Here is a 17334-nt window from a genome sequence, read left to right as displayed (position 1 = left end):
TTATTACATTAAGCAAAAAATAAAAGAAATTTGATTTTACCTATTAGTTCAAAATCTTACAAATATAAATATATAATTAGATAATAAAATGGAAGAAGAGACAAAAGTACACCTGAAAGTTCACACGCTGGACACGATTACATTTCAATCATTTAATGAGTCACGCGTGGACATCATTTATACACTCCGGCGGACACATTTACTCTTCCGGCCATCGACGTGTGGCGTCGTTAAATGATTGAAGTGTAATTGTGTACACAAGTATGAACTTTCAGGTGTATTTTTGTCCCTTCTTCCTTAAAAAAATAAATACAAAAAATATTGTGTCCACTGAAGTATAAATAATATACACGCGTGACTCATTAAATGATTGAAGTGTAATCATGTCTAAAGTATGAACTTTTAAGTATACTTTTGTCCCTTCGTCCTAATAAAATAAAATTTTTTAATATTATTCATACATAACAGTTAAGCATTGCGTTTCGTAAGTGGACAATGGGATGCGGCCCAATGGTTAAGCTTGATTCAACCTTTATGGTACAAAGAAAATATACTTTTTTGTTTTCTGAAAAAGATAGTCATGCATTGACATTGCATATTTCATAAAATATCATATCTTATCTGACAATGAGAGGTAGAATATTTTAGAAGCCAAATTGAAAACTGACTTAATGTAATACTCAATAGTTAAACTTATAATTTAGTAGTTAAATCTCTAGTATTTAAATTTGTAATTTGTATTCGACATTTGTCTCTCTTCCCTTGACATCTTTGTTAGGATCAAGGTTCAGAAAACTGGACCGATTATCAAACCGCTTTAGCTACTGATTTATTAGTTTATTGGTCTAACTGGTTTAATTGATGGTTTAACTAGAAAAATTATTTCAGAATAAAATAATAAATAAATTATATATAAACATCATAAAATTTAATTATAGTCTAATATAAATCTTAAATATCTTCCAAATTTAAAACATATGAAATGTCAACCAAATTCATATGATCTTATCAAAATACAAAGTTAAATAGTGAAAAGAGTAATGGTGCAAACAGCAACAATACAACTAGAAATAATCATTAATCACTCCTAAATTAATTCAAAATAGTAGCATAACAAATAATCACCCCTAAATTAATTCAAAACAGCAGCATAACAAAATCACTAACAACAGTAGTCCTAGGAGGAACATCCTTAATCACCACAGAACCAGCACCAATCTTAGCACATTCACCAACCTTAATGTTCCCCAAAATACAAATCCCTGCACCAATCAAAACCCCATCACCAATCTTTGGATGCCTATCACCAGAAGCTTTACCAGTTTCACCCAAAGTCACACTATGCAAAATTGACACATTGTTACCAATCACTGCAGTTTCACCAACCACTAATCCAGTTACATGATCAAGCAGAATCCCGCTTCCAATCTTAGCACTGGGATGAATACCAACCGCGAAAACCTCGAAAACTCAGTTCTGGATCATAACTGCCAAGACTTTTCTTCCTTGAAGCCATAGCTTATGAGCAACTCTATGAGATTGGCATGCTAAGAAGCCTTTGAAGTTCAAGAAGCAATGCACATGGCTTATGCAAGCAGGGTCTCTTTCCTTAACTGCTTTGAGATCATCCTTCACAGAATCCATAATTTCTTGGTCAGATTTTAAGATCCCAACAAAAAGATCAAAGAGTGTGTTACTTGGAAGGCTTGCACTGCTTAATCTGTTAGCAAGGTAATTGGCCAAAGCAGATTCCAATGAATCATGAGACAGAATTGAGGATTGGTAGTAACTATTCAGAATAGGTTCCTCATTTACATCAAGTTCAGCCTCTTCCTTCATCTTCGGCCATAGATCCACAGCTTCATTTTCTTGAACTTCCTCAACAAAAGTAGGGGTAGTTTGAAGAGTTTTCACCTGGTACTTACAAACACCATCAGTGAAATTGTTTCTGAAGATTTTTGACCCCTTGCATTATTTTTGACACCATCAGTTGCTTCTTGATTAATACTATTTTCCATAACTGAAATTAATAACACCCACAACACAATGAAATTAAAAACAACCACAACACAATGAAAATTAACCATGTTCTTAACCTAAAGCAGGAGCCAAACACAATGAAAATTAACAGCATGTTCTTAACCACAACACAAGATCATATCTGCCTACAGCATTCTGCCATTCAACACAACACAATTCTGCCTACAACATTCAGCCATTCAACACAACACAATTCTGCCTACAACATTAAGCCATTCAACAATATTGCAAAATAGAACCATACATTCTAACAAATTAACAAATACAAAGCATTCAGCCATTCAACAAATTAACAAATACAAAGCAGCAAAACACAAAAACATCAACATTAGGCGTTCTAGAATCAGAACCATACATTCTAACATAAAAGATGAAACAGAGAAGATGAAACAGAGGAGTCACTCACCTGGGTGCTGACGAAGCAAAGACCAGCAAAGACGAAGCGAGAGGCTAGCGAAGACGAAGCGGCGGTGCTGAGGACCAGGCAACGGCGGTGGCGCTGACGACCTGAGGACCGCGGGTACGATGGAGGGCTACTGGGCTGGGAATGCTTCAGAGGGCTAGGGTTCAGTGGTTCACCGTTCACGTGTAGAGTGAGACTGAGATGAATGAATGGGGAAGAGATCAGGCGACGGCGGTGGCGCTGACGACCTGAGAACCCCGGCGACAGCGGTGGCTACTGGGCTGGATTTGGGAATGCTAGGGTTCACCGTTAGTGAGAGTGTGAGACTGAGATGAATGAATGGGGGAAGAAGGGGGTGGTTCTCGAGTGGTAATCGGGTCGGGTTTCATTTTTTATATTTTTTAAACAATTAAAAACGGCGTCGTTTTACTGTTTTAGAAGAATCGGCCGGTCATCAGTCCGGTCTAACCGGCCGATTTTCAGTCGATTCATCGGTTTTTTTGCGGTTTTTTCTCCAGCGGTTATTAGAAGAGGGCCGGACCGCTTGCATCGCCGATTCGCGGTTAAACCGATCAAACCGGCAGGTCCGGTCCGATTTTCAGAACCTTGGTTAAGATACAAATATTAATGAAATGTTCTGAGCATAATTTGATTAATTACTCAAATTAAAAAGAAATACTTAAACCGAAAACCATAACTAGCTAGCTGGTTTACGATCTAATCTGTCCAGTATGTTGCTTGGTTTGTATCTTGAAAAGTTGAAATATTAAATGGAAATGTATAACTTGAATTATCGTCAGACTGATCTCAATCAATATAAGATAAATGAATCAATGAATTAAAGTAAGATTTAAGAGGAGACAATCAATTTTATAGATTATCCTTGTATTCCTACTTTAGTTTAATGAATTGTTGCGGCACCTCCTTCAATTAAAGTAGGCTTTATCCCTAACGGTTTGTCGGTTTGTATGAAAACTAACATGTTAGTTGGATCAGTTTTTTCGATTCTAAAGCACATACCTCATACCCCTCAACTTCCGCTCCTACTGCCAGACAATATTTTTTTGAGTCCTGTTAGGGAGCTAATGGACTAGATTTTGGGATTCACCAAGGATCGAATTCTTCACTTTTCGGATCTAGAGCTCTAATACCATGTTATGATACCACTCATCGCAAAAGTTTCAACTGATGAAAAAAGGTAACACAAATGGTTATATCTCTAATACCCACTCATACTTTTCCTATTTTTTTTCTTAGGGCCTACATTTTGGTCAGTTATAAGGGTTAATGATTCATTTAATTCTCATAGTTAAATGAAGAGTTATTTTAATTTTTGCAATATACATGAGCTTTTTCTATTTTTGGTGTCTTCAAATACATAGTTATTTTAATCACTGAAAATATATTTGTAAATTAAACAAAACGTTCGAGAGACAATAAAAAATTTACCAAAATAATTCAAAGTTTGCTTATTTTACATTCTTTAATTATTGTTAATCTTATTTTACATTCATTAATTATTAGTAGAATAGTAAAATACTATTATATGTAATAAATGTATGATTATATATGTTACATTATAGATGTTTAGTTAAATAAAATAATTTTAAATTATTTTCTCTCTAATATTATTGTAAATTGAATTAGTCCATTTAAACATTTTTAATTCTAACACTATTTGTGGAGTTGTGACAATGCATGGCATTTAATATGAAAAGTCATCCTACTCGACAGAAATCAGTCATTTCGTGGAGTATTATGATCAATTACTACAAGAAAAACGCTGAATATTGTCGGATTTAGCGAAGAACATTAGCGGCGGGTTACCGACATATTTATCGATGAATTTGACAATAAATTTGTCGAGTAAAAAAGTTACCGTCGGATTTGATTTTCCGACGATAAATCCGCCGGTAATAAATAAAGGGAAAAAAAAGAAAAAATTGACGCGAGCATTACCGTCGGATTTACTAGCGGGATTTATTCGCCGGTAACCTTGATTAATGTAACGTTGCGTTTTGGACTTTGGTCACTCGCAAAGCATTACCGACGAATTTTTTCGATGATAAATTTGACAGTAATCTTGCCCTAAATTTACAAACCCCCTCTCCCCACATTTTCGCATTACTCTCTCTCACTCCCACTCCCACACAAAGAGGTACAGCATTGCCCCTCTCCCCCAGTCCTCTCACTCTCACCTCGGTTCACCGCTACCACACGCCTGCCTCCATCACCGCGCCTCTTGCCAGATCCACTACAACGTGTGCTCGTGAATTCCGGATCCACCACATGCTTGCCTCTCGTCGCCCCTCCTCTGCTTGTCGTCCCTCGCGTGCTCGTCGCTAGCTGTCTTGCTCCCTCTATCTCGTATTCTGCTCATCCGACATTACTGCACCCACGCCTAGTGAGTGCTCAGGTCTCGCCACACCGCGCCGCTTCCTCATCTCTCCCTTACCTCTCTTTTATGCGTGTTGCTGCCTGTACTGCACTACTCGATTCTGCAGCTACAACAACAGTCAACATGTAAGTTTTTTTAGTTGTTCTAATATTTTATGTTAATTTTTAATAGTTGATTTATTAATTAGAATACGATTTATGAATCTGATTAGAATATGGAAGATGTTGAACTTAAAATGTTGAAATGGTTGAAATGGTATTGTTGTTAATTTTATTGTTAAATTGGGTTAGGAATTAGGTTTGCTGACTATGAATATGCTGATTTTGTTAATTGTTGAATTAGTTTATGAATTGGTTTTGTTGATTATGAATACGAATTGGTTGCTCTGAAATCGAGAAATTGAACAAGATAATGAAATATGTGATTCAAATGCTAGTGTACCTTCTTCTTTGCAAAACATAAGGATAATGAAGTAGTATGTCTAATTTGCTATTTTGACTATCGGTGAAACTGTGAATCTGAGTAGTGTAGCATATTATGATATTGCCTTTAAAGCTTAAGCTACTTTGCTTTCGCAACTGTACTTAACAGCCCCTTGGTGAATTGAGATTATACGGGCAAGTGCTCATTTCAAATGATTGAAATTATTTAAATACAAATATTTTTCTTATGATCATAATTAATTGCTTTTTTTATTTCACTTGGGAGATCAATTCTGATCCTCAAGATAAATATTCTATTGGAAGTAAAGTTCAGGCTATTTGTAGTGAAGATGAAAAATGGTATATTTAGCAATTAATTTCTTTCGATACTTTGTTAAAAGTTGAGCGAGTTGCTGAAACTACAAATCTGACTATCAAACGGAAAATTGTATAAGCGATAACTATCGATGTCCAATCACAAAGTTTACCGACAAAGCTTTGTATTAAACCGGATGACCCTAAGAATGTAGTAAGTTATTCAATAAGATTATCATTTTCTAAGGTTTTTCCCTTATCTATAAAATTTATTAGTTTTTATACACAGAATGCTTGCTACTAGCATTAATGGTGTGTTTGACTAAACTGCTTTTGCTATCTAGATAGTCTTGAGTTTATCTCTTGCTCTCTCTCCGTACTTCTGATAATTATTTTTTGGATGACTACCAGATCGTCATTCATGTCGCTGTGCCAGCCATGATGTTCTGTCTCTCAGTCTTTGTGCCTCCGTGGCTGCATCTTCCAATGGAGTCTAGGTATTATTTGTTCATTCTTTGTTCTGATTCTTTATTTATTATGATTTTTAAAATTTTCAAATCTTAGGATTTTATTTATTGAACTCTGTTTGTAAATTGTGTTTACTTGCTGAAACTTGTAAATTCTTCGTTCTGGATTCTTGGGATTTTTTTTAGTTTTGTTTGTAAATTCTTTTTATTTGCTGAAATTTGTTGTTATAACCCTAAACATTTTACCCTCAAGTTTCGAAGTCAATTGTTTAATATGCATGAATTATATATTAATTTTTAAACAAATTTTTTTAAATTTAAAATTTAAATTTACTATCAGATTTACCGTCAGTTAAATCTGGAAGTAGTTATTAATTTAAATATTAATTTATAATATATTACCGTTGGATTTACCAGGAGAAAAATCCGACGGTAAAAATTACCAGCAGAAATATTCTGACGGTAATTAGCAGTGGACGAAATAATCTACTGGTAAACAATTACCAGCAAGATTTATATCGTCAAATTTATTTTGACGGTATATTACTGGCAAATTTTTTTAGTAATTCTGACGGTACTCAACATTTTTCTTGTAATGAATTAAGTGTTGATATTTAATAGTTATTGTGACTAAAATGACTCATCTATGTGATTATGGTAATTAAATTAAGCATTAACCCTAGTTATAAAATAACATACAAATATTATCACAACTCATAAAAAATGATATTTGAATAAATATTAGTGTATGACTATAGTCAAGGTAAAATTAAGGATATTTGAGTCCTTAGCTTGGAACAAAACGATTTCTCACACAGCTAATGAAATGTCAAACTGAACATGCTAGATTGGTTAAATTTCTGCTAGTATAGAACCTGAATCTTGGAGGTTCATTTTGGATAATTCTTTTTTTCTAAGGAAATTCAAATAATACTTTTTAATTGATTGTAATCAGAATGTCCGTAAATTAGAATTTTTTATTTTAATAAATAAATTAATTATAATAATTATTGATATAAATAATTTAAAAAATATTTACCGAAATAAATACTCCTCTCTTATCTCGTTTACACAATAAACGAGATAATTTTATACGTATCTCGTTTATAGTGTAATCGAGATATGTGTAGTTTTTCAATTTTTGTATATCTCGTTTACAGTGTAAACGAGATACATGTTATCTCGTTTACAATGTAAACGAGATATATGTATTTATAAATAATTAAATATAATTTTTAAAAATAATAAAAAATATTAATAATTTAAATTGGACAAAACTCTTAAAAATAGAACGTTTCAAATAATAAAAAAGATGGACGATTTTAAATAATAGGAAAAATAAACAGTTCATTTTAAATGATAGAAAAGATGAATTGTCCATTGAAAATAAACACGTCAACTTACGTGAAAGTACATAAGTGCACCATTAAACTGTCTACTATTAATATGATTAACTTTTTTCTAATTACCCACTGGGAGCCACTTAGATGAAGAAGCCTAAAACGTCTTTTTTTAAAGCTGTTTTTTAGTAATTAAAATTTAATATATATAATCGATTAAATCATGTTATTTTTGTCAAAATTAGGCTAAACAAATTGATTTAACCGAAAAAATGGTGAATCAAATCTTGAATTGGTCTAAATTAATATTTTTTTTTATAAAAAATGACTACAATACCTTTATTATAGAAAATGATTAAAATACTCTTATTATATATATATTTTAAAAATTCTAAATTCTAACCCTACGATAGAAAAATAAAAGACTAAAATTTAGGATTCTCAAAATTAATATATATAATAGAAGTATTTTAGTCATTTTCTATAATAGGGTATTGTAGTCATTTTTTATAAAAAAAATAATATTAATTTAGACCAGTTCAAGATTTGATTCACCATTTTTCGGTCAAATCAATTTATCTAGTCTAATTTTGACAAAAATAACACGATTTAATCGATTATATGTGTTAAATTTTAATTATTAAAAAATATCTTTAAAAAAAGACCTTTTAGGCGTCTTTATCTGAGTGGCTCCCTTATCCACTATTATTACCATTGTTTCTAATTGACAAATTTTTTAAATTCTTTATGTACTCTCTTGAGTATTAATTTTTAAATTCAAATTATATATATTTCAAATTTTATTTGTTGTATAGGAGTACATAAAAATTTAAAATATAATTTAAATATAATATTATTTCAAATTTTGTTTAATTTGTTGTATGGGAGTATATAAAGTTTGAAATATACTTAAATTTTGTTTGTTGTATGGGAATATATTTAAAAGATGGGAAGCATGAAGTTGATGCACGATACATAGAGAATTAAAACGGTTATCTCCCACTCTTCCTCTGTTTCATTTATTCTCGTCAACCTCTCCTAACAATGGATAAACGGTTATCTCTCACTCTTCCTCTGTTTTATTTATCTCCCTAACACACAATTAAAACGGTTATCTCCCAATTCTTTTTCTGTTTTATTTATCCATCAACTCCACGCTTCCCATCTTTTAATTTTTAGGAGTGGGCACAATTACCGTATTTATTCTCATCATAGAACTTGAACATCAGTTTTTATTTTTCAAATTTAAATCAATCCAATTCGATCTATAATTTAATCTAAAATTTTGGGTTAAGTAAATTTTTTGTTCCTAAGGTGTGAGGCCAAAATCAAAATCGTCCCCGAACTTTTTTTGTTATTAAAATCATCTCAACGTTACAAAAACGTTATAAAATCGTCCTTTTGAACATAATAATTTTTGAAATGACACAAATATCTTTTTTTATTATTATTAATTACCCCAGTCCCACCCACCCATTACCCCCACCCCCTTCCCACTGCACCTAAAACAGACCAACTGAAACGAAAAAAAGGAACAAAAAAGGAAGAAAAAAGAAAAGAAAAGGAAGAAGAGGGAGGCGACGGTGGAGAAGAGGGCAGCCTTCTACGGCGAGAAAGCTAAAACTCAGGTCCAAACTTCCCCTTCAAACTTGGCCTCTGTCTCTGGTCGTTCCCTTCTCCTCAGTTCGACAACGACAACGATGATCTTGCTCGTCGGTAGCATCGTCTTGCTCAACCTCTTCTCCTTCTTCGATTCCCCTCTCTCTCTCTCTCTGTGTGTGTGTGTGTTTTTATTCTGCTTCTAGGAGGTTTTCAGCAAGAGTAAAGTCGTCTGCTTTAGTGCTTTTGGGGTTTGTTTTGAGGGGAAGTGCTCCATCGACTTCTAGTGGCTTCTGTGTTTTATTGTTGCAGAGGAAAATATTGTATTTTTTGTTTATCTTAGTACAAAATACAGAATATAGTCTTCAATTTTCTTTTTTTTTTAATTTTTTGAATAACATAAACATGAGTTCTTCCTTTTTATTTTTTTTAATTTATGTTGTTGCTAATTTTGTGATTGTTTCTATTGTTGAATTGTTGATTTATTTTGTGATTTTTACTGTTGTTGGATTGTTGATTTATTTTGTTGGATTATTGCTCTCTTTCTCTGCTCTTCGTTCTTCTTCTTTTTTTTTTTGAAGAATATATACATGAGTTCTTCTTTTTTAATTTTTTTAATTTATGTTGTTGCTAATTTTGTGATTGTTGCTGTGGTTGTTGCTGGATTGTTGATTTATTTTGCTATTGCTGTTGCTGGATTGTTGATTTATTTTGTGGTTATGGGTTAAGGAAGATTAAGAGTCTGGGAGAGAGAGAGAGAGAGAAAAAGAGGCTCGATGATGATGAAGAAGGGGGATTGGGGGTTAATGGTGAAGGGAAGAGTTTTTTTAAGGACAAAATCGTCAAAAAATATTATTTATGGACAAAAGGATGATTTTACAATATTTTGTAATGTTGAGGATGATTTTAATAACAAAAAAAAGGTAGGGGACGATTTTGATTTGGCCTCAGACCTTAAGGACGAAAAAAGTACTTAACCCCAAAAATTTTTTATGTACTCTTTTTGAGTACTAATTGATCAAACATATCAATTTAATCTCTTCTACCAACCTTTTTAAGTACTAATTGTATGCTAAAAATTTAGATTATTGATATTATTAATATTTTTTTATTATTTTTAGAAAATATATTTTTATATTTACAAATACATATATCTCGTTTACACTGTAAACGAGATATATAAAAATTGAAAAACTACTTATATCTCGTTTACACTGTAAATGAGATACGTACAAAATTATCTCGTTTACAGTGTAAACGAGACAAAAAAAAGATATTTATTTCGGTAAATATTTTTCAAATTATGTATTTTTTAAATTATGTATTTATGCTCCTAGAGTATTTAAGGAATTTTCTAAGGTTTTATTTGAAAAAACTAATGCCAAGGACCATTATGAGACTTTAATTAATAAAAAGAACTAATTATATTAAAATTATTAAAAAAGACCAAATAGAAATTATATTAAAGAAGAACCAATAAATAAAATTTAAAATGATAAAATTATCCTATTATTCTCTTGTCTTTTCTTTGTTCCTTATTTCGTGTTTTTTCCTTCTCCATCGTCTCACTCTCCATCGCTGCTATGCTTTCTTTTCCTTCTTTTTGATATATCTTCTTTGTTTCTATCGGCTTCATCTTTTTGTACACAGATGTGCTTTTGTTATTGTTGGGACTCCTTCAATAAATTTCTCTTTGTTCCTGAATTCTCCATAAATCTATTTTTTCAGATGCACCATACAACTTTGGCCAATATTACTAACTTTTTTTTATGTTATGGAATTTGATGGATTTTGGGCTTTATTACTTGTTTAAATTTATTGGAGGTACCTAGGTTTATTTATTTGTCTATAATAAACAGAAATAAGCATTACCAAAGACCTATATTCAAATAATGCTCTCCTCAGCTCACTTGTATTTTGAAAAAGTTGCCCTTCTTCTTTTATAAGATCATTTCACTTAGCAGCATCATCGATAGTGTAGAGTGTAGAGACAAATTGGGTTGTACAAAGAATTGGTGTTAGTGGATTTTGACCATCAGTATTGAAAACGTTGACTCCTTGAGTTGAATTACTTAATAGTGTGTTGATCATAAAAAAAATGGCAAATTACTTTTATAAAATCCACTAGTCATTAATATAACAAAAAATTGTGAAAAATAAAAATTAGTTTGAAGGCATATCTATTATAAAGATTATCACTATTGTCTCATGAAGTCTATTCTCATATTTGGTCTTTTCTACCTCTATGATGTATATATGAATTATATCATCATTAAATGAGATCAATTGATTAACACTATTAGTATCAATGAGATCTATGAGTTGAGATTGGTTAAATTTGACTGTGTAAGTAACATATTTGTTTTAAATATTTTTTTGGGTTTGAAGCCATATCTTATGCATTAAATTTGAATACGTACACCTTTCTTTAATTAACGATTCTTTTTAATAATTAAATATTTCTTACCGTCTTCGATGAAATATGTTCTGAACTACAGCTTTCTTAGTGAAAAATAAAGATTCTGCTATGCAAGCTAAAGAAGAGAGAAATGTGTCTATTGCATTAATGGAGAAATCACACCTTTACAGAAACAAAAGGTACAACTATATATAGCCAAAAAAAAAAGAAGAAAAAAAATTATACTAGCTATCTCTTCATATTCTATTATACAGCTGTCATGTATTAGTGTCACACAATACCCAATAAACAGAGAGTATTGGAAGCACTTGTAGTATTCATATATTAATAGCATCCTTTAAGTTGGGAGTGTACAAATTATACATTCCAAGCTTACTATATATCTCTTCAAAAAGGCCTGGTGGAAGTGTCTTTGTAAGAACATCAGCAAGTTGTTCTCTTGATAGAATTGGCATGAGCTTTAAAGAACCGACTTGAGCTTTCTCTCTAACTTTGTGACAATCAATCTCAATGTGTTTCATTCCTTCATGAAACACTGGGTTAGCCGCAATATATCTAGCAGATTGGTTGTCACAAAATAATGTCAATAGTAACTTGATTTTGAAGTCATTCAAGATGTACATAAGCCAAATTCCTTCACAAGATGCAAGAGCCATTATTCGATACTTTGCCTCTGAAGATGATCGAGCAACTATTTGCTGTTTTTTATTTTTTCAGGACACTAAAGATCTTCCAAGAAAGAAGAAATGTCCGGACACTGATCTTCGGGTATCCGGACATGTACCCCAATCAGAATATGAGAAACCACGTAGGGACAAGTCACAAATAGACTTAAAAAATAATCCTTTTCCAGGAGCTCCTTTCAAGTACTTCAACACATGTGAGGTTGCTTTAAAGTGCTCATCTGTGGAACAATCTAGAAATTGACTTAACTTGCTAACAGCAAAACTTATGTCAAGCCTGGTATTAGTGAGGTATATCCACCTTCCAATGAGTATTCTATATGGCTTAACATCATTTAATAATGTTCCTGATGACTTTGAGAGATGAATTGAATAATTCATAGATGTGCTGGCTGGTTTTGAATCTAATAATCCATACTCTTTTAGGAGATCAAGAGTATACTTCCTTTGATATAAAGCTATTCCCCTTTTTCTCCTTGCAATTTTCATGCCCAAGAAGAATTTTAGTTCGCCTAAATCCTTGATTTTGAACAAAGTGTCGAATTTCATCTTCACACGTTGGATCTCTTCTATGTCATCCTCCGTTAGAACCAAATCATCGACATAAACAAGAATATCAGTGAAACTTGTTAGAGAAGATTTGGTGAAAAGAGAATGATATGCCTTTGATTGTGAGTAACCTGAAGTAATCAAGACAGAGCATAACTTAGAGTTCCAATGGTGATTTGCTTGCTTAAGGCCATATAAGGATCATTCCAGCTTGCAAATCATTTCTGGCTGTGCATTTAAACCAGGGGGCAACTTCATATAGACTTCTTCAGGTAGATCACCATGAAGAATGGTAGTGGTCACATCTAATTGATGAATAAACCAGTTCTTACCAGCTACAATTGCTAAGAGTACACAAAGGGTAGTCATTTTGATTATAGGACCAAAGGTATCAAAATAGTCATACCCTTGTGTTTGAGTGAAATTCTTGGCCACAAGCCTTGCTTTGTGTCTCTCTATAGCCCCATTAGAGTTATACTTGGTTTTAAATAACCATTTACATCTGATTGCATGCTTCCCTTTTGGTAGAGTAGTAAGTTTCCAAGTCTTGTTTTCCTCCGATGTTTCAAACTCAGCTTTGATTGGTTTCTGCCAACAATCACTCAGAATAGCCTGCCCATAGTTTTTTGGTTCCGGATTTGTGGAAATTGTAATGGAAAGGACTTTGTGTGATTGTGATAGAAAATTGTAACTCAAGTAATTGAAAATAGGATACCGTTTTGTGATTGATGATTGGACCATACTATCAGAGACCGTAGTTTGCATACATTCATAATCATCAAGATATTTTGGCTTGTGTCTTTCTCTAAGAGATCTTCTTAGTGAAGGAGGTGGATTAATATCAGCGGGCTGGAGATTAGATTGGTTTTCATCATATGATGGGGTAGTACATGATGCTGGTGCTGCTGGTAAACTCAAAGAGATGGGTAAGGTTGGCTGTGGTTGAACATCAATTGTGTTGGAAGGAGTGTTTGGCAATGTATGTTGAATGGGATGTAAATCTAAGGTATGGAAAGATAATATGTTGCTATTAAAGACATCTATAGGATCATGATTATGTAGTGTAGACTTAGTGTCTTGATTAGAATTGGAAACATGTTCAAATTGATGAGAAACTTGATTATTCTTATATGGAAAGAAATTTTCATTAAAAATTATATTTCTAGATATGAAAAATTTTTTGTTATTAATGTCCATCAAAAGATATCCTTTTATTCCTGCTTTAAAGCCAAGAAAAATGCATTTTCTTCCTCTTTTATCTAATTTCTTTCTATTTACAACTAAAATTGAAGCAAATGCAAGACATCAAAAAATTTTGAAATGTTGAATGTTTGACATTTTACTAAAAAAAATCTGATAAAAACTTTTATTATTAATAGATGAACTAAGCACTCTATTGAGAATATGTACAATATGAATGCAACACATCTCCAAAAAATTTTAGTAAGATGAGTCTTAAAAATGAGTGCTCTAGCAATATTTAAAATATTTTGATGTTTTCGTTCTACAAATCCATTTTGTTGAGGTGTCTCAACACATGAAGTCTGATGAATTATTTTCTGTTTTTGTAAAAGAAACTCATGATAAATTCAACTCGATTATCAGTCCTGATGTTTTTTTTATTTTTGTTTGAAATTGGATTTCAATTAGTTGCACAAATTGTTAGATAAAAATAGAAGTTTCACTTTTGTCTGTGAACCTGCTTTTGTCTTCTACTATTGTTAAAAAAATACTTATGGCCAGCAAAAGATGGGGTAGAAATAGGTCCCCAAATATCCATGTGCACTAAATTAAATAAATTAACAGATTTTATTTGATTCAAATGACAATCTTCTTTGTTTTGTATAATGACATGTTTCACAAGGTTCATATTTTAATGGATATACAATAAAAGGATAACTCTTTTTCATTTACTGTAACCTATCAATTGAGACATGTCCTAACCTACAATACCAAGTTTCATGATTTATAGTGTCTGTGATAGCAGCAACACTAACTGAATTGCTGGTGTTAACTAGTTCTCTATTCTTTGCTTCTAAGTTGACATAAATTGCATCTGTATTAAAGATATACAAGCCATCTCTTTGTCTAGCATGACTAATCATCTTCAAGAAAAAGTTGTCTTGTATCTCACAATGTGTATTATTAAATAAGAATTGACAAGATAAAAAATTAGTTGCTTTAGACACAGATATGAGATTAAAATTGAAAGAGGATACATATAACATATTTGTAAGGTAAAGATTATGGGTTAAAATTATAGTTTCACTAATTATTGCTGTGGTCTCAGTTCTATTTAGACATTTGATTAATACAGGATCTATTGTGTGATGTGAGTGAAAAGTATGAAGAAAAAAAAGTAACATGTGCAGTGGCACCAGTGTCAATTATCCAGTCATGTGTGTATAAAAGAATGTGAAAAATTGATAAAATATGGTGTATACATGTTGAAAGAGCTGTGTTTAAGGCTTGTGTTTGAAGAGAACTATGAGCAGGATCACCTTTATATTGCTGGAATAGAGAAATCAAGACTTGTTTTTTTATCTTTGGAAAACAAGTTGTCTAGGCTCTTACTATTCTCCTCTTGAGTTGAATGCACATCAGGTATGTTGCCATCTCCACATGTTCTCTCAGCAACAATCATATTGTTCACATTTGCTACTCCAAATCTCTTTTGCAAATAAGGAGGAAATCCATGCTTATGGTAGCAGGTCTCTATAGTGTGTCCAGTCTTTTCGCAATGAGAACAACTTCTCATCATTCCTCTTCCACTACTAATTCTACCTCGGCCTCGGCCATGGCTTCCTCTACCACCTCAATTTGTGATATCAGAATTTGCATTCAAGGTCATACCCAATCCTCTATTGTTTTTATTATCAGTTCCTCCAATATTGACAACATTAGCTAGCACCTTTTCTTCACTTTGATCTGAGTTAGTTAATTGTCTTTCTTATTGCAAAAGCAAAGAGTAGATGGATATCAGTAGTGGCACCATCAACATAATCTATGATTTTACTGTTGTGTATTGCTCATTTAATCCTGTCAAAATTCTAACAACATGTTCTTGGTCTCTATATTCTCTTAGGTAGCGTTTGTTTGCGAGACAGAGACTGAGAGATAGTGACTGAGAGACAGGAACTTAAAAAAGTCTTAGTATTATGTTTGGCATAGAAGTGTACAGGACTGAATTATGTCTCAGTATCCTGTTTGATTTGAATTAAAACTAGATACTAAAATTGTTAAATTTATAAAAATACCCATAAATTTTGTATGCAACCTTAATCCCAAATCCAAATTCATTTTTTCAGAAATGTCGCCCTAACCCACTCCAGCCATAACCCACTCTAGACCTCTTTTCGTCTCCTCTCCCCAAATCTTCCGGTCTTCCCCATCGCCGGTAGAAACGCAGAAGACTACCGAGCAACGACAGCGCGTCTGTCTCTAGTGGTTCAGAATCGCATCTTGAAGGCTCTGACGATCTTTTCATTGCTGCGGATTGCGTGCTTCTGGGTCTGCACCGCTATCATCGCCACCGTCTCGGAGCTGTGTCTCTTATCTCGGGTGTTTGTCTCTCAACGGACCTGGCATACATAGAAGCCTAGAAGTCCACTTATCAAAGGTACGATTCTTATGTGCTTATTTGCATATTGAAGAAACGAAGCCTAGTGTGTTTGGAACCTGCTGTATTTGCGTGTTCGAATCTCTTTTTCTATTTTTCCAAGTTCAAAATTGCTTATAATTTTGAAATTATTTTAGAAAAGTGAAATGGTTATAAGATCATGTTTTGAGATTTGCCTTTGTCTGCTAATTTGTTTGCATCTTCACATGAACCTGTGACCTTTTGTGGTCCTTAATACAATAAAATTGGGAAATTGGGGTTGTTAGAAAACTGCTCAAGTTGACTTGGTTCTGGTGTTGATGTTGTGTGAAAATTAAATACTACTGCCTTTTCTCCATTCCCTTTTTACATTCTCTTTTTCTTTTCTTTTCTTTTATGGCATTCTATTGTTATATCTCTAGTTGCAATCTTTGAAATAATTAAGCTGCCTCAGTTCTTGACTTTGAATTTTCTTTATCCTGAAAAAAATATAAATGAATTACTTTCTTGCTTTACTTTTCATCAGTTACAAGTCTCAAATAGCATTGCCAACTCAGGTAAAAAATATTATGCCTGTCCTATAAGACGATGTGGATGGTTTAGATGGGCAGGTCCAAGTATCCAACATTCTGAAGTTGCAGATGATCGCTCTTGTCATTTGAATTCCAATTTGAAGTCGATCGAATGAATTGAAAATCTGCATAATGATGTTGTATTTATGAAAAGTTCTTTCAACTTTTTGTTTCTGTAGTTTGTATTGTCCTGGTCATAGTATTGTTGTTTAAGTTGTAGTTTGACATTTGAATTGAAACATGCAAGTGACAAATTGTGTAAATTAGTTTGACATAATGAATGAGCCACAATTTCTCCTGTAGTTCATTGGTTAAAGAAAAGGACATTATCATCACCATCAAATATCTACTCATTCACTCCTCCTTCCCCACTAAAAATCCCCAAGACAAGATACAAAGCTCAAATATTTACACCCACTTTGCATTCCTCAATAATTAGTACATGTTTTAGTATATAAACTAAAAAAAATTAACCTTTATATTTTTTAAAATATAAAATTAGTACATGTTTCAGATTGTTGGTTTTACA

General features: G+C 32.5%; 1 pseudogene; it reads right to left on the bottom strand.

Annotated features, from left to right (window-relative positions):
* Positions 1–967: 967 nt before the first annotated feature.
* LOC112769839 (serine acetyltransferase 3, mitochondrial-like) lies at positions 968–12059 on the bottom strand (annotated as a pseudogene).
* Positions 12060–17334: the final 5275 nt, after the last annotated feature.

This window comes from Arachis hypogaea, chromosome 18 (assembly GCF_003086295.3).
Source record: "Arachis hypogaea cultivar Tifrunner chromosome 18, arahy.Tifrunner.gnm2.J5K5, whole genome shotgun sequence".
In the NCBI taxonomy this organism is placed as follows: Eukaryota; Viridiplantae; Streptophyta; class Magnoliopsida; order Fabales; family Fabaceae; genus Arachis; species Arachis hypogaea.
This window is presented reverse-complemented; position numbering and strand designations above follow the sequence as displayed.